We start from the raw sequence: 26,563 nt of genomic DNA on the forward strand, positions 1-26,563 counted from the left end.
CCCCTGGGTGGCTCGGTCACTTAAGTGTCCAACTTCGGCTCAGGTCATGATCTCACGGTTTGTGAGTTCGAGCCCCGTGTGGGGCTCTGTGCTGACAGCTCAGAGCCTGGAGCCTGCTTCAGATTCTGTGTCTCCCTCTCTCTCTGCGCCTCCCCTGTTTGCACTCTGTCTCTCTTTCAAAAATAAATAAACATTAAAAAAATTTTTTTAAAAAAAGAAAAGAAAAGAAAGGGACTCTTCAGGAGGACCAGCCTGAAGTGCACGCAGCCTTGACATTTGGTTTTATATCCTGATCACCCTACGTGGTCAGAAGTATCTGCAAGGGAAGCCCCTCTATGGAGTTTATGGCAAGTCCCAATAGGAAGATCGCAACGTCCCACCCTCGGGGTGCTGTGCTAGTGCAAGGCCCTGCCGTGTGCAGCGGTGGGAACTGCTGTTTCCCCCACCTGGTCTTCCAAGTTTCTTAAGTAAAAGAAGCCAAGCAGAAGACTGAAGGAGCTCTTTGCAGATGGGATAAAACTATTATACAAAGAGAGCGCGTGGAAACGGCACCCCCTTGCCCTTTGACGACAGAAGCTGCCAGAGTGTTGAGTCCTAGTGGTTCACAGCTGATGTCTCAACTGCTCTCAAAGACAGCTTCCTTATCCAACCCGAGGACAGCCTGTGGCCAGTGACTGGTGGGAGGTAGGGTATACAGGTGAGGTCTCTTGCCTCAGTTCAGAACACATCTGAAGTCAAGGCCAAGCCTCAGAGCTTCTTAAGGGATCAGCGGAGTTTCTGTTGTGATTGTGTCACAACTCCACTTCTTTCCCTGGCCAATGCCGCTTCCTTAATTACCCCACGATTGGTGTTTTCGAGAACACTCCTCTATCAATCTCCTGCAAATCCTGTCTTTTTTTTTTTTATTCTTATTTTTTGGCTAAGAAACTGGACCTAAACTATGTATGTGTGTGGGTGTGGGCGTGAGTGTGAATCCACGTAAACCTTTGTGAAATCATTCAGAACGGCACCAGTAGGGACAAAAAGGTAAATAATGTTCTATAAAATCAGGTTTGAGTAGTGGAAATGACGCGAGGGTAAATTTCTTTTTACGACCTGATTTTTTTTCTCAACTCACACTAGCCGTGGAAAAAATAAGATTTCTAGAAATGGCAAAGCTGTTAACAATTTGAAAGCTTTTAACAATTTTACATCTCAGGCGTGCTTACAGAATTAATTTTTGTCCTAAACGGGACAAAAATCGACTTCTACTTCTTTGAAAACATGGCATTTTTCAACTGTCCAGGTCTTTTTCACTTAAAATGAGTCATGTAGATTTAGTCCAAGAATATATCGACTGCCTCCAGTGTGAGATTTTTCATGCATTGGACTTTTATGAAGGACTTTCTGTCTTTGTCAGAAAGACATTTTTAAAACACTATTAAAGTGCAAGACAATCCATATCTAGACTTTTAACATAAGGCCCTGAAATTTTAGAAATATCTAAAAAAGGTATACAATTTGGCTCTAACACTGATTCAATTTTATTTTCAACTCAGCTGGGGCTCTTTAGAACAGCAGGGTGCTCAGCTGGACTTGGAATTCTCAGGTTACTTCTTTTCAGGTCATTGTCCTGTGCTTCAACCTTTTTATTGAGCACCAAACATGCTCCAGTGAATTCTACTGACTTAGGTTTAGTACTTTCTTCAGAGCATTTGTGAGACATTCATTCCTTCCCACTCACGGTTTATAAGATTGCACAACAAGAACTCTTATGTGGATCCTGAGAAACTTAACAGAAACCCATGGGGGAGGGGAAGAAAAAAAAAGCGTTAGAGTGGAAGAGAGCCAAAGCATAAGAGACTCTTAAAAACTGAGAACAAACTGAGGGTTGATGAGGGGTGGGAGGGAGGGGAGGGTGGGTGATGGGTATTGAGGAGGGCACCTGTTGGGATGAGCACTGGGTGTTGTATGGAAACCAATTTGACAATAAATTTCATATATTGAAAAAAAAAGATTTCACAACAAGAATCTGTTGTCGTCGTTAGTGTAAGTTCAACAGTCTAAGTGACCTCACTTTCTGTCTATATCTTAAATTTCACGGTTTATTCAGGCTAAAAGTAGGATTCACTTAAAGGGCTAATTAGGATCATAATGGATTTGTCTTCCAACTCTCTTTTTGGAGGGGAAGAGATATGAAAGTAAGCTCCTCTAGAAAATTAACAGAGCAAGTAAGGTTTGGGGGGGGGGGAAGTCCTTTCAAGGTCATCTGTTTTAGAGATTTCCTTCTTTGGTTTCAGAGCTGAAGCTGAGTCGGTGAAATGGGGACTCCCTGGATCCATACTGGGATTTACCAAACCATCAGAGGATTACTGCCTCATCCATAAGAAGATAAAAGGGAACGTCACGCCTTGTTACCCAGACAGATCAAATTTTCGTCCTTATCCGGCCTCTTAGAACAGAAAGTAACACAAGAATTCCAGAGTTGGTATTGCTCATCCCGAGGTAGAAGGAAAGATTCCTGTGATCAATGAGACGATGAGGAGGTCAAAATTTTCCAAACAGGAAAGCTCAGATTTTTTTGTAATTCATGGTAATTAGCCTAGACTTCAGAAGGGGTAGAGATAAACATCTTGACCCTGAAACTATACATACGGTGAACGTGCTAAATTTGCAGGCCAGAGGATTAAAACTGTGGATTCCTAAAGGAATTGGCTAGACAAAACTTCAGCAAGGACTTACTATTTGAAACCAGACAACCACGTTATTTGCTGCCAAAAAGACAAAGGTCAAATATTCAGTGATGATGTAGGCTTCGCTCTGCCTCTGATTCAATGGTGCCACTGAGATGTAATCTTTGAGTTTAGTCTTCTACACGGTACGTTCGAGGGCTGGGTTTGCCCAAGCAGAGTGTTCTCGATTTAGTGAGGGCATTTGGACATTTAAAGAGAAATAGGAATAAAATTTGAGAAAGAAATAAAGAAAGAAAGAAAGAAAGAAAGAAAGAAAGAAAGAAAGAAAGAAAGAAAGAAAGAAAGGAAGGAAGGAAGGAAGGAAGGAAGGAAGGAAGGAAGGAAGGAGGAAGGAAATCTGAGGTGATGTAAAATTATGATGCCAAGTGTCCTGAAAGATGCCAGGTACTTTCAAGAAGTAACTGGTGCTTCGTATGAATTCCACATGAATTATTAATTGTAACCAAGCATCATTTACGTAGCCACCTGATACATCATTAATGCAATAGGGAATTCTCAGGGTGATGGGAAGACACGTCAGTGGCTCGGTAACAGTTTTAACATGGAAAAAATAAAAACGCCTTTATCATTATTTCAACATAAACTATTTAAATAATTCATTTTAAAGGAAAATTTCATCATAAATTCGGTAATAATTTTTTTCAATTGGGCACTGAGAATAATGAATCAATCAACAAAACGGGTTGCTATTGCTAATCTGTGACAGAATGACATATTGGGCTGTATTTAAAGCACAGCATACCATTTATAAAACGGGATTTATGTATAATTTGTTACATTCTGACAAAACAAATGCCAGTGGAATACATAAGAAAATAATTCCTGCCATCCTTTGGGATCAGTTATCTCGAGAAAAAAAAAAAAAAAAAACAACACTATTCATGTCGGCAAGAATGTGCTATCTTCCTGTAATTATGTCTTTCAAATGTCACTGAATCAGAGATGTGACCAACTGCCTTGACCCACAATCTAGTTAAACTGCACTATCATTGCCAAAAGTCCGCTTTAAAACGCCTTCATTTTGCCAGGTTAGTGCATCTTTATTCTTTTTATATGGACTAAAAAGTGATGCTGTCCATAGCTGCCTGATGGTAACACACACACACACACACACACACCATGTCCTTAAAAAATGAAAATCACAATCCGTCACTTATGAGGATTAAACTTTTCTGGCAGAAAACCTTCCCTATAGCCTGAAAGAGAGGGCTGCTAATCTGTCGAAACCAGAGACAAAATATCAAGGTAGAAGTCAGGAGTGATACTCAAAACATTAACAGATACACCACTATAGGTAAGACCACCGACCAAGCCCAATGGAAACCAGTTACGTCGGGAGTAGAATCCCACACGTCTCCTGATGCGCCAGGGGACTCCCCTTCTGTTGCCAAATGATATGCATGTTCGGGGGTCCCGGGGGAGGGGTTGTGCCAGCTAAGGGAAGGGAGGAACACTTGGTGGGGGGGGGGGGGTTGGGGGAAGGTCCTGTGATCAACAGCTCTTGACCTACTGGTAGGAAACGTCTTACTATTTTGTACTACCTGCATGTCAATCCTGATACAAAGTGTGATTTCATTAATCATCAGAACAGGATTTCCAGACCAGAAAATAGCAAGTTCTAAGGAGTTGGAAGAATGTATTGGTAACATACCTGTAGAAGAGTAGAATGTAAGTGAACACGTTAGAATGAAGTTATCATAATTGGGTCTGAACATAAGACAGCAAGACCTCCCCCATGGGTTGCATGTTACTAGCACAGTTCTGGTCCCCAGCAAGGATCTCCAGGGCAGAAGGAGTCAGACCAAGCAGTCAGGCCTGGGCAGTGGGGAACACTGGTTTAGAGAAACTTACTTGATGCATGATGGTTTGCACTGGGACACCCAGATTCCAGATCGCAGAACATGATTAATGTGAAGTCCCATTAGATAACTTGTCTGGAATGAATTAAATATGCCTGCTCCAGATGGCTCAGGAATCCAGAGGAAGGCTGAGACCTCAAATGTGGAGGTCAGTGCGCCCAGCTCTGGCAGGTTGATGAAGGTAGGGGCTGAGATAGGGTCTCACCATTTTACCTCAGCCTGCAGAAATTATCAGCAAGTTTTTTAAAAAAGAGCACACATCTGCTTCATCCCCCCCAAACCTATAACATTCATTCCATAACAGGAACAACGAAAACTAATAGATACAATAGTAAATGAGTTAAGGGATTGTTCTGAGTCTCAAATGAGCCCATTATAAAATTTCTACCCTGACACATAGCAAATGCCCTGCAATTGTCATTTAATATATATATTAATTGGGGCGCCTGGGTGGCTCAGTCGGTTAAGCGGCCGACTTCAGCTCAGGTCACCATCTCGCGGTCCGTGAGTTCGAGCCCCGCGTCAGGCTCTGGGCTGATGGCTCAGAGCCTGGAGCCTGCTTCCGATTCTGTGTCTCCCTCTCTCTCTGGCCCTCCCCCGTTCATGCTCTGTCTCTCTCTGTCTCAAAAAAAAAAAAGTTAAAAAAATAATAATATATATTAATTTTATAGATAGAAAGATAGATAGATAGATAGATAGATAGATATAGATAGATAGATAGATATCTCAGAGTGGTCACTTTTACCATAGAGAAGTTCCGGATATGTAATTGAGCTAAATAATAATTTTTAAGACACCATTGGGAGGAAAAGACGATGACACACTTGATGAAATATGCACATATTGGCACGCGGCGTCCGTAATTGAGTAACTTCTAGGCTCAATGCCTTTGCATTATACTGCCGACACACGTTGAACGTGGCAAAACTGTCGGTGTCACTAATTCTGGAGATAATGTGTGCAGTGTTGCACGTCATCCAACTGACAAACAATCGGCAGGTAGCTTTTATAATAGCAAGATGGATTCTTGTATGGGATGTGTTGATTGCTTATGTCAGTCCCTTTGAAATTTAACGGCAGTTGTAATTAGAGCTGTAAATCTCTTCCAACTATAATTAGATTACTATTTATACCCATTGTCATTTTTTTTTTTAAACACCCTGAGATGCTACTTTGGAGTGACAAAGGTGTGCCTACGGAGGAGGGGCAGGGCACAATATGGTTCCTTTAAAACAAGAATTGCTGTTAAGTTAATTCTTAACAAGGAAAATATTTCAGAGTGATGGCTGCATGAATCTTTAGTCTCTATGAAGGAAGCACATTCTCCAAAGAACCAATCGGGTCTTCTCAGGGGTGTCTCTAAGCTAGACCTGGCCATCAATAGTTACACCTATCTATATGCATTAGGACAAAATGAAACGAGAGAATGTGTCATAGCAAACTGAATTCTACATTTATATTTTATTAAATCCCAATTCCCTCTGAAAGCATTCTTTTGCTGACTCTGTAATTCAGTGAGATGACGGAGTGATGCTGGAAATCTACTGCTCGTTTAGGATGTTGTGGTGTTGCTGAAGGCAATGGATGGGAGCTCTCATCCCTTTATCCTCCCCTTCTCGACCTTCTTAGAAGAGCTAAATAAAGTCTAGGGAGAAAACAGATTGACTTCGCATTCAGGCATATTTTTTTAACCAACCCCTAGACTTCCTAATGACCAGTGACAGTATCTGAACCTGGACAGGAAGTAAAATATGTATAATCTAACAGTTGGGTTGTACTGGGTTCTCATTTCCCTCAAAGGGCTCTAAAACCCTGAAATGCATTTTATCCTCTCAAATGAAACAAGACAATCAATAAAGGCGGCCAACTCAAAGGCCAACTCAAATCATGTGATGCCCAGGTCAAGATCTGCTCATTAAGTGATGGCAAAGCAGAACAATGGATGCAATAAGGGAGTGACTTCATGAGCATAGAGAGGTGTTCCTCCTGGTGTAGTGTGGCCTTCAGCAAGTTTATACTCTGGCACTCTCTCTGTTCATTTCCATTCCCCCATCTTGAAAATGAGGACTTTATACTAGATGGTCTCCATAGCATATTTTTACTCTAAAACCTGATTAGGAACGCCTGGGTGGCTCAGTCGGTTAAGCGTCCGACTTCAGCTCAGGTCATGATCTTGTTGTCCGTGAGTTTGAGCCCCACGTTGGGCTCTGTACCGTAAGCTGGGAGCTTGGAGCCTGCTTCGGATTCTGTGTCTCCCTCTCTCTCTGCCCCTCCCCTACTCGTTCTCTCTCTCTCTCTCTCTCTGTCTCTGTCTCTCTCTCTCTCAAAAATAAAGATTAAAAAAATTTTTTAAACCTGACTAATATCCCTAAAGTCTTTGAACCTTTGCTTCCAGGTTTAATATGCAATAAAAAGCAAAGTAACTAGTTATGATAGGATTTCTCCACAGTTCAATAAGAGTGGAGATTTCAAATACAACAAAAAAAAATTAAATCATAAATGTCCTAGAAGAAAACTTAAGTTATCTCCAAAAATATAATCTTGGAAATTGGAAAGACTTTGTGAGTATGGGATACAAAAGGCCTTGAAGGAAAAGCTGTCAAATTTTGTCATATAAAAAAGCTGCGACCTGAGTATGAATTGTGGAATGTTCACAGTGGAAGAGTTGGCTTGATTCTGGGTAGGGACGTCACACAGGGATTGTTAAAGCGTTTCGATTTGCTGTACTTAGCCTCACAACTACTCGTCAATACAGACATTAGCTCTGAGTTGTGTTCAAAGCAATACAGTATTAATAACAAAGAATCAACATTTGTGAATGACATATATGTTTTAATACAAACTAGAACAATTATAAGAGTATCTGTGTATTTTTATTATCACCTACTTGTATTCTTATATACATAACATTTTTCCTCAGGTTAAAAAAAATGTGGGAGAGTTCAGCTGGGATGTTGGAGGTTCCTCATCAGAAAGTTACAAAATATCATTCCTCATGCATATCCTGATGGGAAAAAAATATGTTGAGTGCCTCTGTTTCAATATATTACCCTGCATGAATTTGTTTATCATGAGGTAGACTATACCATCTCATACAATTTTTTCAGACCTATTCTATGAGAGGGATGCTTACCTGGTCTGCTTATTTGGGGTTCCTTTGGTGCTCACTCAGTTCAGAAGATTTGCATACAAATAGGGGTGCCTGGGTGGCTCAGTTGGTTAAGCATCCAGCTTTGGCTCAGGTCATGATGTCATGGTTCATGGCTTCAAGCCCCGCGTCTGAGCTGTCAGCACAGAGCCTGGAGCCTGCTTCAGATCCTGCATCTCCCTCTCTCTCTGCCCCTCCCCTGCTCACGCTCTGTTTCTCTCCCTCTCTCTCTCTCAAAAATAAACATTAAAAACACCTTTAAAAAAAGAGAAGATTTGCATAATCCACCTACACATAAAAACCCCATTTTGCATGAGGCATAGGTTTCTGGAAATGGTGTCACTAACTCATCCAGCCCTATGTGGTGTCATGAGAGTGTGATCCTTACAAGGATGCCTTTTGTCCAGCCACACGTCGCCAGATGATCTTTTCTGCTGCATCACTGGCCATTTTTTGAAGGCATTTCAAGTTACCAGGAAACCCGCATTTTAACAACTATAATGCTCATCTATTTGGGGTAGGTCCAGTGCTATCACTTTTATCAAGTTTTCGGAATCAAAACTATTAGCCAGAACACAAATAATTGGCAGGAGAGGCTACAGCAAAATAAACAACACTGACTGCAAAATATACTTAGGAAAATGCTAGAAGGCACTGGTTGACTGAAAATATACAAGAGGATCCGGAGATCGTTGGCGTAGTGGGGTCAGAAACACCTATGATGCCATGGATATATCTCTGCACATAAATATGGGTATATTTATATGTATATAAGAGATACACATAAAATTCATGTTTTTATATATATACGTACATAGATATGTGTGTGTGTGTGTGTGTGTGTATATATATATATATATATATACTTTTTCACAGAAACAAACACAGTTTTCATAAGTCCATTTGCTGTGTGGCAGTGTTTAAGACATACTTCCCTTCAGTATGAGCTACAGAACCCTATGACTCAAAATGAAGCACGGAGTATGGTATTTCAGAATGAATTACGTGCAAACAGCAAACAGAGAATGTGAGCATAAAATCATTAACAGTACTCCACAAACAATAAACAGCAGGTGGGTGATTCTATTTATTCTTCCTCCTAGGTTTAGGAAAATCCTTAAGTAGATGTGTATTAAAGAAGTGTTCTGATAGGATTATGCACGTCTGCTTGGACTGCCCTGGTTTTCATTCGAATGATCTGAAGAGCCCATGTAGAGAGTACAGGAATACTTTTATCTAAGGATCTTTTTCCCAGCAATCATGCCTACTGAGAATATCAAGTACACACTATCCGTATCTACACTTTGACATTTATACGTGGGTCTCTTAACAGGCATCTTAGTAAGCCACAGAGCAATTTGCCAAAACCGAAACAAACGACCCCTATAAATAGTATGTGATATTCTCCAGTATGTGATACCACGAAAGAGGCATCACTGGGTCCCCACAATGAGATCGTCAGCAAGTCCTATGGATTCCATCTTCAAAATACAATAGGAGTCTACTGAATTTTCTTTAGCTGAGCCACTAGGAGCATGGGCTAAATCGCCATCATCTCTTCCCTGGACTACTCTAGGCTTTCCCTGGTCTTAACTGCCTTTCTGTGACCCATTCTCCATCGAGCAGCCCAGTGGTCTAGGAAGCACGAATCAAATTACGTCCCCCCCTGCCTACAACCCACAAGCTGCTTCCCGTGACAGTTGTGACCAAATCTGAACCCCTATGACAGCCTAAATGGGACCGCACAAACCAAATCAATCCCTGCCTACCCATCTGACCTTGGGGCAGGTATCTGCCCTTAGTCTTTCTTGATAACACTTTCCCCTCACTCCTTTTGGGTAACTCCTGTAAAAGTGTGAATTTTGAACTCACAAAAGTTCTCATCCCTTCAGAAAAGACAAAATTCATCTGCCTATCTATAATTTTCCAACCTTACAAAAATCTCGGAGGAAACATCAGCTATGAACTAAAAAACTGCATATCTTTTTCCCCTCTGGGTCCAGTGTTTTGTTTTGTTTTATTTTATTTTATTTTATCTTATTTTATTTTATGAAAAATACTTTAATGTTTATTTTTGGGAGAGAGAGAGAAAGAGAGAGAGAGAGAGAGAGAGAGAGAGAGAGAGAGAGAACATAAGTAGGGGAGGGGTAGAGAGAGAGGAGGACAGAGACGCTGAATCGGGCTCTGAGCTGACAGCAGAGAGCCCGACGCAGGGCTTGAACCTATAAACCCTGAGATCATGACCTGAGCTGAAGTCAGACGCTTAAGCGATTGAGCCACCCAGATGTCCCTGATTCCAGTATTTGAAAAGCACTTGTTTTCCCTAGAGAATGCTCCTGGACAACACTGTGGCAGGTGTCCTTTGAGTTCTGTGTACTCTGAGCACAGCTGTAATGTTCATATTGCCTTATCAAACCTCCTTTTAAACATGGCTTGTTTCTTTAGGTTTATTTATTTATTTAGAGACAGCAGGAGCCTGCAGGTGTGAGTGGTGGGTGTGGGGGCGGTGAGCAGAGAGAAAGGGAGAGAGAGAATCCCAAGAATGCTCTATGCTCAGTGCAGAGCCCGACTTGGGGCTTGAGCTCTCTCGATTGTGAGATCATGACCCGAGCCAAAATCAAAGAGTCGGATACTTAACTGATGAGCCACCCAGGCGCCCCAATAAATGGCCTATTTCTTGTTGGCTTTTTGTGTTGTCTTCATAGCTTTATTGAGATATGGTTGACTGACATAAAACATTGTGAATGCTTAAGATACACAACAGAATGATTTGATTATACATATATATTGTGAAACGATTACCACAATAAGGTTAGTTAACATCTCGTCTTTTCATAGAGTTCCCTTCCTTTGGTGAGAATAATTCAGATCTACTCTCTTATCAAGTTTCAAGTGTACAATACAATATTATCAACTATAGCCACCATGCTAACATATTTCTTTTACATACTCTGCTATGTCATTTTTAAAACATATTTGTATAAAGCAAGGGAAATATTACTCTGCTACGTCATTTTTTAAACATATTTGTATAAACCAAGGGAAATATTACTTCTAAATGGCCACACCTTGCCACTACATTTTTTAAAAAAATGTTTATTTACTTTGAGAAATAGAGCAAGGAAGGGAAGAGAGAGAGAAAGAGAGAAAGAGAGAGACAGAGACAGAGACAGAGACAGAATCCCAAGCAGGCCCTAGGCTGTTAGCACAGAGCCTGATGCAGGGCTCGATCCCATGACCATGAGATCACCACCTGAGCCAATATCAAGAGTTGGAGCCTCAACTGACTGAGCCACCCAGGCACACACCCCCACCACGACATGACATTTGTAATAACTGCCATGCATAACATCAAATTTTAGCCATTCTGTAGTAACCTAATTGCTTTAGAAACACTAGAAAGCTCACTTCTTAGTAGCTAAGGATTTCTTTTATAACCGTAGTCTTAGGAGAGTAATTGTTCAGTAAGAGATAGCAGGTAGCTTCCTGCTTTGATTTCACCATATCTTTTCGGTTCTCAAGTTTGAGGAAATTAAAAAAACAAAAAACAAAAACAGAGAGCAAAAAACTTGAGTGGTTTGATCCAATTCAACATCTTAGTTCTAAGAAGAAAAAAAAAAAAGAAAAAAACTTCAAGAAAAATCCACATAGATTAAGAAACTGGTTGGATACCCAACAGCTCTTAGCAAACATTATTCTGATGAGTTAAGTGTAAATGAATCACAAACACATGGTCTAAGTTTCCCTCAAAGAGCACGTAAGTTTAAAATGGAAGAAGCAATGCCTTTTGGAAAAATATATTATGGTTTCTACCACAACCCGAACGTTTACATAACAGCTTGAGCTGTTTCACAATCTGAAAGGACATCTGGATTCATACGACTCTATAAAGTTCTTTTTTCTCCCAAGAGATAAGTGCTTCAGAATCACTTGGAATAGTTAAATATCTAAAATCTCTCATTTGTCATCAGCAGAAATTCTCAGGTTCTCAGGTATACAAAAGATCTTTGATATTTTTAGCATATAAATTACTAAACGTTTTGTAAACATATGATGGGGAATGCCTGTTCATTTGTTCTAAAAGGGAATATACACACACATATGCAAGTACCTACCAGAGACAAAGATCAGCCTTCAAAGAGTGGAACAGACATCTTCCACTCCAAAACACTGGGCAGTGAAAAAAAAAAAAAAGTCATACTGAGAAAAATTAAGAGTAATTTGATAAAATACCAGATTTCAGAACTTGGGTAATTGTGTTTGAAGTTGAATTAAGTGTAAATGTTGACTATGTACACCAAGCTTAGGAAAAAAAAGTCAAGTTTTAGTGGGTTTAGATCACAAATGCAAAAGATTGGCAGAAATAACTAATTTGCCATAAACAAATTTGCCATTTTTCTTTTGAAAACACGAATTACAAAAGAAGTCCTCCTCTCCCTCACTGCCATGGCTTCCTAGAGTTCTTGGAGAAAGGGTTGGTGATTTTACAAGCGTGTACTTCATCTCATTCTACGGAAATTCTCTCCTGGGGTAGACTTGGTGAGGCTTTAATGCTTGGCGTTTCCAACTTCCTTTGGGGTGACACCAAGAAGAGAGAACACCGTCACCTGTTCCTATTTTGGGATCCATTCTCATGCACTATTTGCTTTTGCTCCCCACCCCCTTACTTTTTTTTTTTCCAAAACAGTTTTTAGCCATTTCTATGTTCACTGCAAGACATGTTGTACCTTGAAATATGGGGAACAGTAGAAGATATAATTAGTATTTAGAGGCCTATCAGTCTCCCAATCTACAGAAAGCCCAGGAAGGCAGGAAACCGCTTTCTCTTGTTTGTCTCATTGCCCATTCTCCTGTGTCCATGGTAGGAAGATAATAAAAGGATTTTGAAAGTAACCTCAAGTCAGCAAGCCACAGGAAGAGAATCAAATGTTTGAGTGTGAACAGAGTCACGTGGGAAAGGAGACAGACGCGTTGCTTTTCCTTTCCTATCCCCACTCCTTCCCTTCCTTTCTTTCCTTGCCTTCCAACATCAGAGAAGGAAATTGGCTTTCCTGTACTGTGCCTTCCGATAAATCCCTGAACTTTACAGACAGATCCATTCATGTATCCATGAGAGCTTAGGCTCCGGGCTGCCACTCCGATTTTACTCTCATTTGTCAAGCAAGGCGCTTGAAATCTCTATTTTAATGAATTCCTTGTCTCACGTCCATGAAGAAACTTGAAGTTAATCCTACTTCAAGTGCTATCTCGTAGGGTTTTATTCAAAAGATCTACATATTTGTCAAATTAAAGACTACACTTTAGATCATTTTTACTACTTAAATGTTAGCCCACAAACCAGCAGCAAGTCTAATTTCCGTGTGGAAGAAAGTAGATTTAATTTCATAATGAAAACCTCTTTTCCCTGCAATTCTAATGCCACTAAACTCCAAACCGCAGTGGCATGGTGTTTAAAACTAAACTTTGTAATTCTGGTTTTTAAAAAGGCTGAATTTCAGAAATCATAAAGTGTGGTAAAAAAAAAAAAAAGCATGGAGAGTTTGCACAGCTATGCTACGGCTTTGACAGTTTCATGCTGGAAAGGGATTCCATTGTGTATCAACCAACACAAAGCATCCACACACAAATGCTTATTACTTGGTTGTGGACGTATTTCTGTGTCTGACCAGCTTGCTCAACATGCACCAAAAACATACACTCCTGGTGTATATACATGGGGAAATCGGCTAGCAAATAACGGTTGCTATCTTTTCAACAGTTCTATTATTACACGGCACACAGGTTAACCCATGACCCTAACCGATCACATTGCTCTAATTATAATAGCACGTTTCAGGTGGAAAATTAATTTAAAAAGTCAACAGGTTAACTAGGTAATTAGGGAATATTCCACGGGAGAGCCTCGAGAAAAAAACATAACAAATATTAGTAAAAGCAAAGAAATGATCATTTTGAGGCCAAAATTCTAATAAATTCCTTGGCATCAATTAGACACTCATTTTTCCCCTTTACTTCCTAACTGTTAGAATTCAAACAAGCGTGCCAAATTCACACTTTGGTATTAGTTCAGAGCAAAATATAACACAGAGAAATGCAAAGTAAAATATACTTCAAAGAAAAAAAAACCCTGAGATAGACATTTATGTATGATAGGTAATAGAGTCTCTAATGGACATGGGCACACTTTATTTCAGTACTATCAGAAGGACCCGTGCACAAATTCTCCACTTTTATTTTCTTAATCTATTTTCATGCTCTAGGATTTTTAAAATGATAATTACAAGCTTTTTTACTTGACTATTTTGAGTGGCTTCATATCAATACTTTGAGCAACTAGCCTCGGTCTTTATCCTAATGTCAATATGATTTTTAAAACTGCATATGAATAACACACTCTCTCGGTACTTTGTCACTCTTATCCCTTTTTTCCTTCACTCTTATTTATTCACTTATTTATTGGTCTATTTGCTCTCACCAGTGTTTTCTTCCCCTGCTACCATTGTCCCTCTGGTCTCTTTTGTCCTTTGTTTTGTAATCAGCACCTTCTCAGAGACTTGTATTGGAAATCACACCAAGGGTCTTTGAACTTGGGACTTGGGAAATCAAAGCCATGAAATTCTGGCCATCGGTCAGGAATCTCATCGAAAAACTACAAATGAAATAAATGCCTAAAACTTAATTTTGAACTCTGAGACCAGAAACTTTAACGTCAAAAGGGGTTGGATATATTGACAAGTAACTGCATCTGAAGACTTCTCTGACTAGCAGAACATTTTGGAGGCAGGATTTGGGTTCATGAAGTGGCCACGATGTGCCATTTAGAGACAAACGATTGTAGCGTACCATGAAAGTTTTCAAAGTTCCTCCTCAACTTAGTTCTTAAGTAGACACACATGCACACACACAAACATGGAGTCACACGTTCAAAATTAAAACAACACATTAGGAATTTGGAATTAAATTGTCTCTACATTCCGATGCCTGTGTCTGACTTCCTGGATACGCACCTCCTTAGCGATGGGTACCCAGCTGTCCTACTCCGCACAAACTAGATTCTAAGACAAAAAGCCTCTTGTAGGAATTTTCAATCCAGGATGTAATCTGCCTTGCTGATTTCTCCCGGGGTATACTAATTTGATCCAGGCATCTGAGATCTAAGCAAAGCCAGGTATAAGATAGCAAATCTCTCCCATAGTACGTATGCCTTTATTTTTCTAAAGATGAGATATCTTTGTTACTAAGGCAATAAATTATTTTCCCTTATTCTATAACACGGCTTCAATTATTTTGCATCTTTCTTGAGACACCCAAAGAAATGGACATTAAGAGAGTTTTGTTTTGTGTTAGTAAATTAAAAAAAAATCAGAAGTTCTACTATATAGTAGGGGCCTATAATTGGAAATGTCACCATATGTTAGCACCCAAGCTACTTATGAACCTATCTGTTCAGTTAAAATGTCAGCTGTCTATTGGCTATGAAGATGCCATGCAAAGACTCACATCCATTTCTCCAACAGTCAGTCTCCCATGTGTACGGAAGAGATAAAACTTTCCAAGTAAATCCACTGTGCTATGTTACCCAGGTATTCTGGCAGTGAGGAGCATAAAGAACCCATCAAGTTACTGACATATAACTCTGAAGCCCTGATGGCTCCAGGTTCTTTGAATAGTTCTCACCATCAGTTGGGCATCATTTCCTTCAAAGAATTTCCAAAGCTGGATTTCAGTTTCTAATGGCCTCTAGATGATGCTAAGACCTCTTAAATCAGGTGGAATTCAGCAGTCTATTACATCAGAAAGTCCTCAGCATCAAATTAAAGCCATTCATTGACTTTAAAGTACCATAGCTTTTAGCTTAAAACAAAAACAATAACAAAAATCCTCCCCAAACCCAAAAAGACACCAAAAAACCCCCTCATCACTGGAATAGAGTATTATTGTTTTTTTCCTCCTCATGGTGATCATTTAGTTGAAGCTCTCCAATAAAATATGATTACTCAAAATATAGAGTTTGGTAGTGGTTCTAGACTCAAAATTAGAGATGTACATGATCCTGTTTTACTCTTCCTGGGGAAGAATTAAAACTCTGTGCTGGTTACACTTCCAAAACTCAAACAGGAAGAAATAGAAAGCTTGAACAGACCCATAACCAGTGAAGAAATTGAATCAGTTATCAAAAATCTCCCAACAAAGAAGAGGACCAGATGGCTTCCCTGGGGAATTCTACCAGACATTTAAAGCAGAGATAATACCTATCCTTCTCAAGCTATTCCAAAAAATAGAAAGGGAAGGAAAACTTCCAGACCCATTCTATGAAGCCAGTATTACTTTGACTCCTAAATGAGACAGAGACCCAGTAAAAAAAGAGAACTACAGGCCAATATCCCTGATTAATATGGATGCAAAAATTCTCAATAAGATACTAGCAAATCGAATTCAACAGCATATAAAAAGAATTATTCACCATGATCAAGTGGGATTCATTCCTGGTATGCAGGGCTGGTTCAACATTCACAAATCAATCAATGTGATACATCACATTAATAAAAGAAAAGACAAGAACAATATGATCCTGTCAATCGATGCAGAAAAAGCATTTGACAAAATTCAGCATCCTTTCTTAATAAAAACCCTCGAGAAAGTTGGGGTAGAAGGAACATACTTAAACATCATAAAAGCCATTTATGAAAAGCCCACAGCTAATATCATCCTCAATGGGGAAAAACTGAGAGCTTTCCCCCTGAGATCAGGAACACGACAGGGATGTCCCATCTCACCGCTGTTGTTTAACATAGTGTTGGAAGTGCTAGCATCAGCAATTAGACAACAAAAGGAAATCAAAGGCATCAAAATTGGCAAAGATGAAGTTAAGCTTTCACTTTTTGCAGACGACATGATATTATACATGGAAAATCCGATAGACTCCACCAAAAGTCTGCTAGAACTGATACATGAATTCAGCAAAGTTGCAGGATACAAAATCAATGTACAGAAATCAGTTGCATTCTTATACACTAACAATGAAGCAACAGAAAGACAAATAAAGAAATTGATCCCATTCATAATTGCACCAAGAAGCATAAAATACCTAGAAATAAATCTAACCAAAGATGTACAAGATCTGTATGCTTAAAACTATAGAAAGCTTATGAAGGAAATTGAAGAAGATATAAAGAAATGGAAAAACATTCCGTGCTCATGGGTTGGAAGAATAAATATTGTTAAAATCTCAATACTACCCAAAGCTATCTACACATTCAATGCAATCCCAATCAAAATTGCACCAGCATTCTTCTCGAAGCTAGAACAAGGAATCCTAAAATTCATATGGAACCACAAAAGGCCCCGAATAGCCAAAGTAATTTTGAAGAAGACCAAAGCAGGAGGCATCACAATCCCAGACTTTAGCCTCTACTACAAAGCTGTAATCATCAAGACAGCATGGTATTGGCATAAAAACAGACACATAAACCAATGGAATAGAATAGAAACCCCAGAACCAGACCCACAAAAGTATGGCCAACTAATCTTTGACAAAGCAGGAAAGAATATCCAATGGAAAAAAAGACAGTCTCTTTAACAAATGGTGCTGGGAGAACTGGACAGCAACATGCAGAAGAATGAAACTAGACCACTTTCTTACACCATTCACAAAAATTAACTCAGAATGGATAAAGGACTTGAATGTGAGACAGAAAACAATCAAAACACTAGAGGAGAAAGCAGGAAAAGACCTCTCTGACCTCAGCCACAGCAACTTCTTACTTGATACATCCCCAAAGGCAAGGGAATTAAAAGCAAAAATGAACTATTGGGACCTCATGAAGATAAAAAGCTTCTGCACAGCAAAGGAAACAATCAACAAAACTAAAAGGCAACCAATGGAATGGGAAAAGATATTTGCAAATGACATATCAGACAAAGGGCTAGTATCCAAAATCTATAAAGAGCTCACCAAACTCCACACCCAAAAAACAATCCAGTGAAGAAATGGGCAGAAAACATGAATAGACACTTCTCTAAAGAAGACATCCAGATGGCCAACAGGCACATGAAAAGATGCTCAACGCTGCTCCTCATCAGGGAAATACAAACCACACTCAGATATTACCTCACGCCAGTCAGAGTGGCCAAAATGAACAAATCAGGAGACTATAGATGCTGGAGAAGATGTGGAGAAACGGGAACCCTCTTGCACTGTTGGTGGGAATGCAAACTGGTGCAGCCACTCTGGAAAACAGTGTGGAGGTTCCTCAAAAAATTAAAAATAGATCTACCCTATGACCCACCAATAGCACTGCTAGGAATTTACCCAAGAGATACAAGAGTACTGATGCATAGGGGCACTTGTACCCCAATGTTTGTAGCAGCACTCTCAACAATAGCCAAATTGTGGAACAAGCCTAAATGTCCATCAACTGATGAATGGATAAAGAAATTGTGGTTTATACACACGATGGAGTACTACGTGGCAATGAGAAAGAATGAAATATGGCCCTTTGTAGCAACGTGGATGGAACTGGAGAGTGTTATGCTAAGTGAAATAAGCCATACAGAGAAAGACCATATGAAACCATATGTTTTCACTCTTATGTGGATCCTGAGAAACTTAACAGAAACCCATGGGGGAGGGGAAGGAAAAAAAAAAGAGGTTAGAGTGGGAGAGAGAATCAAAGCATAAGAGACTCTTAAAAACTGAGAACAAACTGAGGGTTGATGGGGGGTGGGAGGGAGGGAAGGGTAGGTGATGGGCATTGAAGAGGGCATCTTTGGGGATGAGCACTGGGTTTTGTATGGAAACTAATTTGACAATAAATTTCATATAATAAAAAAAAAGAATTAAGGTTATAGAATCGCAGAGTAACTGTATCACCTATCTATGAACAAGTGTTCAGCCTCTAAAGGCACTAAGCATTTGCAAACACGAGTTTGTGGCACTGCATATCTTGATGTTGCTCCGTTTCAACAAGAAAAAAGTCTGGTTCCCAGGAATAACATCCCTCAGACTTATTTTTTTTTTAACTTATCTTATCGTACCTGCTTTGATTAAAAGTGCAGATTTTCACACGAAAAAACAAAACAAAACAAAAAAAACTCTGTGCTGGTTAGTAGTAATCCAATTAAAACAGTAATGGTACAGTTGAGTGTGATATAGAAATCATGAGTGAGTGCCTCTCCTGTGACAAAAGTCAGCCGAGAAAAGGAGGCACAGCGATTTTGGTGACAGCACACGTTATTCACCCTTTACAAAAGCTCATGAAGCTAAGTAAGAATGTTAAAATATATTAATCATTGATAAATAGTGACAGACCATTGGGACTAACATTATATACTTATATTACATTATTCTGTTCTAGCAAGTCTTAGTTAAGAAATGGTTTTCATCTTCTACTTCTGTATAAAACACCTGTACACAATGAGCAAGCAAATCTGTCACATAATAATATATCAGATAATCACTAATAACTCATAAGGCATATTGATATCAACTCCAATTCCAATTTACAATAGTTAATGAACAATATTTATAAGAATAAAAAAATAAAGGGGTAACTGGGTGGCTCAGTCAGTTAAGCACCTGACTTTTGGTTTTGGCTCAGGTGATGATCTCAGGGTCATGAGATTGAACCTCGTGTTGGGCTTTGCACTGAGCATGGAGCCTCCTTGAGATTCTCTCTCTCCCTCTTTCTCCCTCTCTCTCCCTCTCTCCCTTCCTCCCTCCCTCTGCTGCTCTCCCCTGCTCAAGCTCTAAAATAAATTAAAAATTAAAAAAAAAGTAATGTGTGATAATCCTTCCAACCACAGACCTCCATAATAAATTATGAGACCCTGAATGTCCTCTCTTACTTTGGTAGAGGCCAGGGTGAGTCAAATAGTTAGATGCTGTGTTGGACAAGCACAGATAAGAAGAATAGATTTGCCTCCAGGCGAATTTGCCTCATGATATCATGAATAATATTTTACATTTTGATGATGAAATAAAAGGCAAATTTAAATTGGTAGCATATATTGTATCTATATCTGTTCAGAAAACATACCTCATAGTATTGTAGCTCCTATGTCAAGAGTACCTGAGAGGGGGCTAAGTGACTAAATATATGGAAAGCACTTAGAACAAAGCTTGGCTTGATATAGGATGAGATCTCAATACAGGATAGCTTTATTATTATTATTATTATTATTATTATAACAAGGCAGAGACTACAGAATCATTTCAGCTAAAGCAATTCATATTTGCAATAAAGGCCAGAATGGGGCCATGGAACTAAGAACCATGCCCATGAGTATTGTTGGAACATTTTTTAATACACAGATCTCCCTCAGGAGCCTAACTTAATAAATAAGGGGACAATAGTCTAGCTCTCAACTCTGTCAAAGTCTATCCTAAGACATTACTTTCATATCACACATGATGGTTCACCAGTGTATAAAGTCTCTTGTCCCCAAAGGACAGCAGTCTGATAGTGTAGTAAGAAAGAACACATACCCTGTTGACCTTCTCCTATAAAACAATTCAGTGTGGGTCAGAAAGAAGGAATAGAATTTTCACGCAGGCTTTAGGAAGCGAACTTATCTTGAACCCATGGAAATTTGTGAATTTCAAGAATCACAGCTTAACAGCAGCCCTTTAAGAATTTTCATTAACCATCTAGCCTGTATCCTTTTAAAGCAGTTATTGGTGTACTACTTATGACAATCAGCTGACATCGAAAACTGCTCTCCACTGGACCTGGTTGTCCTTGATTTAAAAAGCAAAAACCAAATGCTGCGGAGAAGGTCCCCAGAGCTCAGTTCAGCAATACAATTGCTTTGACTTTAAGTTCAGAGATTGTGGCCAAAGCAAAGACACAGTTGTGTTAGCATCTTTTAAAGAAGGGATTCCTATTTGACTCTGGACCTTGGTTTTTACTCCTGAGATGGTTCAAAAAACCTTTGCTCACCATCATTTTTAACCTAACAGATTAGGTTAGGTTCTAAACCTTGAAAGTAAAACACAACTCCCCAAGCATTCTAGTCTTCCTCCCCTCTTTCCCATTTAGGAGATAAGAGAGAGACCACATGACATGGTAGAGAAGGGAAGAAAGCCGAAAGTAATATTTTATAGAACCTAATATCTGCAAAAACCATTACCGATATTACTACATGAAACTCTCTAAAACAGTCTCTTGAAGATAGACATCACTGACCTTGTCTTAGGTCAATCAGAAAACCAAGGCTCAGAGAGACTAAGTAACAAGGAGAAGGTCACAGAGCTGGTTTGTGGCTGAGGTAGTAGGTTGAGATGGGGGAAAAATGGAGCATGTACTCCTAGTTCCTCTACCAAGGAACCATATCTTGGGGAAGCCAAATCATCCCCCTGGGCCTATTTCCTCACTTTCAAAGTGAGGAGGTTTAGCAAACATACTCAAGGGTGGCCCCCATAACTAAGCCCATGCATGATCCTCTCCCCTGGAGTGTGGACAGGACTGGAGACTTCTAATCAGTAGGATTCAGCAAAGCCTACAAGATGTGCAAAACCCCTATTACATAAGATTGTATCAACTCATCTTGTGAGGAGACTCTCTGAATGGTTTTGAAGAAGCAACCTGAAACATGGGCGGCCATGTTGAGAAGGCCATACAAGAAGGGGCTGAGAGCAGTCTCTGGCCACCAGCTAGCAAAAGGGGAAGACCCCTGGTAACCTGCAAAGGACGGAATACTGCCAATAATCATGTACGTTTGCAATTGGAGTCTTCCCCAGTGGGCTCCAGAGAAGAACCCACTTCCCTGGAATGGAATTGGCTGACCCCTCGATTACAGCTTTGCAGAGGATCCATTCAAGCCACGTCAGTCTGTGAAAATCCTAATTCAACTGGCATTAAAGTATGGAAATTTGTGATCGTCCATAACAAACTGTGGACAAATTTGACCGATTTCATTGTTGGCTGATTCATCAGCTCAACATTACCATAGACTCTACATCTGTTCCAATTCTCTGCCTTCAGTCAACTCCCCCAGTGTTTACAAAATGGCAGCAGAAATTCCAGGCTTCACATCCAGACATAGGAAAATCTAGAAGCAAAAGATGGACCTCTTCTTCCTTACATCCCTTTTAAGAGTAAACCTTTGCCAAAACTACTCCCTCACATCCTCCTGATCAGAACTAGATTAAAAGCCCACCAATTATTGCCAAGGGAATCGGGCCAGACAGCCATTATTTGTTTATACCCATCAGGATTTACGCCTAGAGTTGAGGAGAATAGGCCACGTTTCACTGAGTCATAAGGGGGAGGCCTGGACACCCTAACATCACTGGGGTTTGCCAGTCAGAAGGAAGAAATAAAAAGTGGTTTAGAGGAGGCAGCAGCGGGGCGTGTCACAATAACAAAAGGCCCTCTTGGCTTTGACATTTTATGATCCTATGAATAATCCATGTGGAAAACTATTTGTTCAACTGGTGTTTTCCAAATACCTCTCTGGTAGGCACTGTAGTCTGCATTTAGTATACAGTGGTGAATGAGACAAAAATAATTGCTTTCCCCGAGTATACAGTTCGGTGGGGGAAGATATAAATAAATAGGCAATTTTAATGCCAAGAGGGGTACGTACGGACCGTTCTGAGAGCATTCTCAGTTGTGAGCTCATTTCCTAAAGGAAGTATAAGTAAACGTCTAGAGATTCTCACTCGTGACTTTGGTGATGCTGGAGCGGAGACTGTGCCCTGTATGCTCATGCCCTTCATATCTTCCAGGAAATGAGATGTAACTATAAGCTACCAAGCCCGTCTCCACATAACTGACCCCCCAGAACTGCCCTGTTCAGTACACAAGCCACTAGCATTTGGTGGCCTTTGAAATTTAAGTATAAATTAATTAAAATTAAATGAAAACAGTTTCAGTTCTTCAGTTGCACTACCCGTATTTCATGTGCTCCAGTAGACACATGTGGGTAGTGGCTCCCATATGGTGGCACAGATCCAGAACATTCCCATCCCCAAGGGAAAGGTACTGGGCAACACTGCCCTACAGCTTCAAGAAAGCTCAAGAAGCTTCAACAAAATCTACAAGCGTAGCATCTCATACACACTCCTGCTCCAGCCGTGTGATTGCTCCTATTTTCCCATCTCCCCCCAGAAAACTCTCAAACCCACGTATGGTTTCCATTCCACATTTTTGTCCTTCTACCGAAGGTCCCTGGTCACGATCAAGACTTTCTCTACCAGATTAAAAAAACAAAAACAAGAACAGTAAGAAAAAACACTGGCAGAGTATAATAAGTTTTCATGGGCACTCAAAGAACCAACGGGAAGGGATGTAGCCATAATGTGATAGAATAACCCAAGGATAGTGGGGGAGTTCTTGGACCTGATCCTGAGTTCTTGGGCCGGTTTCTCTTGCAGATGCCCTTCTAGCACCTGTAGCAACTGAGTTATACGTAGGGGGCAGTTTGAGGGTTAACAGTTGAGACTCTAGTCTGGTGATGAAAGGCCATCTGCTGGTTGCTCTGTTCTTCACTCCATAACTTGGAAGGAAACACCTCGGACAGATGTCATAGGTCATAGGGGGAGGGGTGCTACAATTGTTGCTAAATTAGGCCATTTAAGTTAAGGCCTGGAATAAAAGAGAGACACTAGTTTGAGGACTCAGGTGGTAGGGAACTAATGATCTGCTTGCCCGGTAATGTCTCCGTCCACTTCAATCCAGGTTTTCTATGAGTTACCATTGCCTTTGCTTACATTTGGAAAATGGTGAAGAGATATTAGCACGCTCTCTCATCATCCCCTGCAGTGACCCGGAGCACGGTATGATAGAGCTGAAGAATTCTACAAACAGGTTCAGGGAAGCCTGCATTCTAAACAACACAAGGCCGGTGACAGGTGGTGAAGGAAAGTCCTAAAATGAATGCAGGATGTGGGGAAAGGGTGAGCAAGCAGTGGACAAGCCCTGATGGAAGTTTCCAGCACGTACACACCAGTGAAGCCTCCAGCCTGAGACCGTCAGAGAGGCAGTGACTGTATCTCCAAGGCAGAGAGAGAGAGAGAGACAGAAAAATCAAACGAGTAAACAGACCGTAGCCAGGCAGAGGGAGCAAAATGGCCTGTTAACCACCACTTGCCACAACCTCAGGTGTCCCCTTAAGATCTAATACGTAGATACCTCAAAACAAATCAGATATGGAAAGAAGAAAAAAAAGGCAAAACCCCCATTTATTTTTATTAATTTTACTTTGCTTGTTGGTGACCAGAAGTAACACCAGGTAGAGAAAATAACCAACACGTTCCGGATCGTGTTGGCAAAAGCTTGACACCCACTGGCTCCTGTGGCCCACAGAATCCAAAAAAAACAACTCAGGCTGCAAGCCTGGGAGGGTGATCTAGGAGGTCACGGATTCTCTGGTTTGGAAAGAGCTCGGCCCCGGGCAGCTTCCTACCTCTCTCTGCATTTTTCTCCTCTCTCCGTGAACTTAGCTAACCCTTGTCCTATCTTGGAATATATATCCTTACTAGAATTATGAAAAGCTCCACAATAAATTGAAATAATAACAGTGATAGCAGCGAGGGCTGCCAGGGCACATACTCAAAAACTACAACCATCTGAAGCTAGGAGGAGCCAAAGGGTGTGTTTGCTTTGGCTCCCGCTCCAGCTGTAGGCTGCGTGAGGTCGCCAACTACGTTTCTGTCAACAGAAAGAAACCATTATAACAAAATCCATGTTGATCAGGAAGTGTGACCACAGCGAGGGACGCTGAGGAAGTGCTGTTTTTATCATGCATTCTGAAAACGTGTCCTGAGTCCATCGGGGACAATAGGAAAATCCCCATTCCTTCTGTGCGCTCACCTGCAAACCCCAGACAGGGCAGAGGGCGGGGCCGAACTGCCTGTAGAACACTTCTGGTGGGTGCATTGGCCTCCTCAAAGCTTTTTCACAGTGTGGGTGTGGGCAGCACGCCCTTCTTGTCACCTTCTTAGGTTTCTCTCTCTTTAGGTTTTAAGTCCTTTATTGCTGACTTCTGTTTCCCCTTTTCAGATCTGACATTGGGGAGGCCCCCTGGATTTGGGCTAGATGTGTGATGACCCACGTGTTAATATACTGATAAAGAGGGGCACCTGGGTGGCACAGTCCGTTAAGCATCCCAGTTGGGCTCAGGTCATGACGTCGTGGTTTGTGAGTTCGAACCCCACGTGGGGCTCTGTGCCTGGAGCCTGCTTTGGATTCTGTGTGTGTGTGTGTGTGTGTGTGTGTGTGTGTGTGTGTGTGTGTGTGTGTCTGCCCCTCCCCCCCTCAAAAATACATAAAAATATTTTTAAAAACTAAAAAGAAAAGAAAGAAATGGTCTAACCTGTTTATATATGTGTGTGTATGTATATAATATATATATATATGTATGTATGTATGTATGTATTATATACATACATACTGATAAAGTTAATGTGAAAAGTTAAAGGAATCAAGTCTCCCTGAACTCAGCCTACCTTCCCCCTGCTTCTGGGACATTCCCTGACATCAGACTTTCCAGGCCTGTGGCAGTTATGAATCTGGTTGAAATGCAGACTCAGGGGGTTGCGGACAAGAATTTTCATTTGTAACATTCTTCCTAGGTGGTAGGTGGTCTTTGGATCTTTGGATACTAAAGCTTTAAAGAAAGTACAAATTTCGGCAGATGATTGAGTACCCAGTGAGTGAGAAATGCTCACTGATTATTTGAGAAGCTTTAGTACAAGGATTGGGATAAAGGAATCATCTTGATTCTCTGGGAAAGTTGGTCTCTCACAGGGGCCCATCGCATGTTGCTCTCTGGTCATCTTGATATCAAAACTAGGTCCTAAGATAAGAACTTGGGCAGAAATAGTAGAGGGCCTTCTTTCATGTTTCTCTAATATGAGCCCTACTACTCAGAAGGACCCAAAAGAGAATACACTAATCATTGAAATAACATGGATTGTTGTAATACCAAGGGCACTAGACATTTACCTTCAAGAAGAAACATAACCATTGGAATGCTTATGAAAAGAAGCAATAAAACCTCATCCACATCCACATCTCGAAACACTAAAGTGTAACATTTAAAAGCAAGAGTTTTAGAACCAGATTCCTTTGGATTGGATCTGGTACTCAACCATTAATTCACTGGTCAACTTAGAAGAAACTAATTTTCAAGGCTCTCAATGTTTCAGTGTCCTCATACACAAACAGCAAGAATAACAGTATTTGCCTCAAGAGTTGTTACTAGAATCAGTAAGATGACATATTTAAAGTGTCTAAGATATACCAGCATTTTAAGCTATTTCGACAGATGCCAATAGGGCCAAAGCCTCAAATGTCCAAATGGAAAAAGAAATCAGTTACACTTACTTTAACAGGAAACTTTAACATATGGTATTGCTATTATTATTGTGTAGTTTGTTCACCGTGCAGTGAATGAATTCCTCACCTTTGTCTAAGAATGTGAAAATCCCACTGGCCAACTTCGGTGTTGAATGCTGTTTTCCCTCCTCCTGAGAATGCAGGAGATTCAAGAACTTCTTGAACAAGAACTTCTCTTCTGGTTCAGGCAATATGGAAAGGAAGCAGCATCCTTCCTATACAAACAAGACCAGCTTTGTAACTTAGTAATGAGAGCAGCATTGATAACTCATCAAGACTATCTGTACAAAAGCTTTGCCTAAAATCTTTTAGGTAGCATAAACAATGTCATGTCAACTCTGTCTTTTCTTGTTCTCCCAAGGGTCTGTTCTCACTTCCCATATTTAGCATATAGGTAGGCCCTTTTTAGAAGAATACTGGAAAGATAATTATGTGCATGTTGTAAAAGTAAATGCTTAGAACCAAGGAAAGCCTTGAAAA

At 40.4% G+C, this 26,563-nt stretch overlaps 1 long non-coding RNA gene across 1 annotated transcript in view; it reads right to left on the bottom strand.

Moving 5' to 3' along the window:
• LOC123385664 overlaps positions 1-26,196 on the bottom strand; it is a 51,460-nt gene extending 25,264 nt beyond the window's left edge. Inside the window, exon 1 of the long non-coding RNA XR_006598609.1 lies at positions 26,151-26,196. This is a non-coding gene — a long non-coding RNA (uncharacterized LOC123385664). The remainder of the gene's footprint in view (positions 1-26,150) is intronic.
• Positions 26,197-26,563: the final 367 nt, after the last annotated feature.

The sequence above is a fragment of the Felis catus genome, chromosome B2, assembly GCF_018350175.1.
Source record: "Felis catus isolate Fca126 chromosome B2, F.catus_Fca126_mat1.0, whole genome shotgun sequence".
NCBI lineage: Eukaryota > Metazoa > Chordata > Mammalia > Carnivora > Felidae > Felis > Felis catus.